Here is a 3,273-nt window from a genome sequence, read left to right as displayed (position 1 = left end):
TTAAATGACAAATGTGTTTATGTCTCTTTGTTAATGTTCTAAAAATAAGACAGACTACATATATGTACATTTGTGTTTGTGTGTATGTGTCTTTGTGTTTTCCTTGTTTTGAGAAAGTAAACAAATACAACCAAAAAGAAAACAAAAGAAAAAAAATAAAAAGAAAGTCAGCAACAAAGTGGTAAGTGAATAAAATTCCTAGAAAGAGATCTTGATGAGGCAAACAATATTGAATAAATTGGAGTGAGAATGAGGTCAAGATCGAGAAAAAAAAAATATCGCTATTCAAACTGGAAACTCTTTGAATAAGGTTATGATTATTTCTAGAAACTCTAGAGAATTGGGGAGAAGGGAAAGATGGTTAGTGTGAAGGAGATGATTCGAAAATAATCAAAATATAATCCACGGTTTATTGGTTTGCGGAAACAAAAATTTTCAAACATTTGTGTGAAGATGGTAAAAAATATGTGAGGACAATCATATTTTTATTGGAAAATAGTAGAAGCAATGGAAAATGGAGGAGAAAGTATTTTGTGTATATGAAATATGGAATATGGGTAGAAAAGAGTAGAAGTTTGATCTGCATTAAGAGATATGGGTAAAAAAATAAAAATAAAAATGTTATTCGTACATTAAAATAAACTATTTATATATAAATACATGTGTGGTTTAATTTATTTTCAATGTATCTATATTTTATTTTATACTAGAGACTTATTTTGATGTACACGTAACATAATTCATTAAAAAGTTTGATCTACCGTTGTTGTTAGAGAAAATATACATAGAGGAGGGAAAACCAAGTGAGCATATTAGATAGAATATGTGTAGATTTGGCGTTGTTGCAAAAGTGTCTAAATTCAAGAATCCGAGCAATTAAAAATGTTCCAAATCAGACCATGTTCCACTAATCCTAGAGGGGAAAAACATAAATTGGTGATCAAAACCATTCCAATCCTTGGATGTATGTTTTCTCATCCAAAATTCATGCCAATATTTGACGAGGAATGGAAGAGATTAGTAACATGTCAAGTGAGGTGAAATTGTTTATATGGAGCAACCCTTTAGTTTTATTCTTAGTCTGCAAATTAAACAAAGACATTTATAGCTTAAACCGAGGCGCCAGACACCAGCTGCTCTCCATTGAACTGGCGCTTTACCCGGTCAACCTGGTGGAACTCAACGAGGTTGAAGCAGACGAGGGGGACAACTGACATCCATGTCCCCCACTCTACCTCCTCGAAAAATCACACAGGGTACAGAGCTTGGAGAGCAAGGTCATCATACGGCGTCCAGACAAACAGAAACAACAGTTATAGAAGAAATAAATATTTGAACAACAACTACTACAATTTAGGATTACAAAAAAAAAAATACCAGAGAATCAACAAAATTTATTTCCTATAACGTGTAAATATTCAATATTATTTAAACAACAAAGTTTATATATGGGACTAAATTAATAAACTTTTCATTTTAATCATAGTGCTAACATCGTCCAATCGTAGCTGGTCTATCGCTAGACGCCATCGTAAAACTCTCGCCTTATGCTAGTCTCTGCTCTGCTGTGACAACCCTATCAACCTGCCACCAGTTACAAAAATAGCAGGAGTTCATGTTACGCAATGTCATAACAAGTTACAATTTCAAAACATAAGAAACACATAAACAAGTGTTACCTCACAGCCAAAGGATACATGAAAATTCCTCGGTTAGGTGGGCACCACTAAAAAATCGTTGGTATATCCAGGACATCAGCAGCGGAGTACAGCCGGCACTGTCTGTGGTGCCTTGGTGTGCTGCTTGGCATAGTGAATGGTGGCAAGCACCGCTGAGTCCCAAGACAACGCACGACACCGTCCAAAGTCCTATAGCAGTGGCAGCCAATGCAGATGGACCAAGTTGTTGGACTTGTCCGTGATTAGGTAGCCTCTGATCAGTAACAAGATATAACACCTTGCATACTGTCGGAGTGTCTTTGGGTCGTCGGTCGGTGGCATATGGCAGATACAACCCCTCAGCCATACAAGCTTCAGCGAGAACGACTCCATCCTCTGAGCCCCCTACTGTGGAACCACCGGAGGCTTAGCACCGAGCATCCATTCCACCAACTACCACGTCTCGGTGCCATACTACCTGAGGAAGTCACGGAAGCATCCCCCAACTGGGTTCCCGTGTGCGCGTAGCTCAAGGTCGTACGCCACGTCCTGCAGTGTGATTGTGGTCTCACCCCACAGCAGATGGAACGTGTGGGTCTCCGGACGCCATCGTTCCACGAATGCCATAATCAGGGAGTTGTGGAATACAAAATTCCTGAGAGGCACCGTGTCACCGAATCCAGCCTCCCTCAGATACGAGATGACGGCGTCTGGTGGAGGAAACGTGTGTGCAACTCGCCGGGACAAGAGTAGGCGATGCCTTTGACAGAAAAAAATATTTCACAATTAATAAAAATTAAAAATAAAAAATTTGTATACGTTGATGGGAATAACAAATTGTATTAACTAATACACATTTTCTCATTGCGTTACGTAAAATTAAAACATTCAACAAAAGTAATTAATAATCTAACTATCAAACTTTTATTTAACTTAATAATCTAATTATCATAGTTGGCTAGTTACTAACTAAATTAATAAATTAAGACACGTGTGACCAATAAATTAGACTCAACAATTGAAAAATATCAACTCTTGCATTTAAACTCTAAATTAATAATTATATAGTTAACAACTTAATTACCAAAAAATGACAACCACAATCCTAGAATTACTAAAACCCTATCAATGACCTATCCCTAATGATACAAATTGTATTCTAGTTCTTGGCAAGTACCCTAACCATGGCTATACATATATGGGATTACATAAAATACCAATCATATTCCTAGAATTACTAATTTCTACCCGTGTCCTATTCCTAACCATACAAATTGTATTCAAGTTCTTAGCAACTACCTGACCATGGTTATACATGTATGAGATTACATAAAATTCAAGATAATAGAACTAACCGCAAAGTCATCTGCTCCAGTGTAATGTCATATCGCATTGAGCCTGTTTATGTTCCGATCACGTGCATCTGCGCACGCCATCTTCGTATTACTCGATAATATGGTCAGAAAAGGGTAAAAGAGAGGAGAAAGTGATCAAAAGGTTCGAATTAGAGCCCGAAACCTCGCTGTCAATGAAATGTATATATAAGCATCCGCTCAGCCATATTTCATTTATTGTGTAAACGAGATACACTACAAGCGAGATAAGATTGGGGAAT

Source organism: Arachis ipaensis, chromosome B10 (assembly GCF_000816755.2).
Source record: "Arachis ipaensis cultivar K30076 chromosome B10, Araip1.1, whole genome shotgun sequence".
NCBI lineage: Eukaryota > Viridiplantae > Streptophyta > Magnoliopsida > Fabales > Fabaceae > Arachis > Arachis ipaensis.
The sequence above is the reverse complement of the archived record's forward strand: the minus strand, read 5'-3'. Positions refer to the sequence as shown.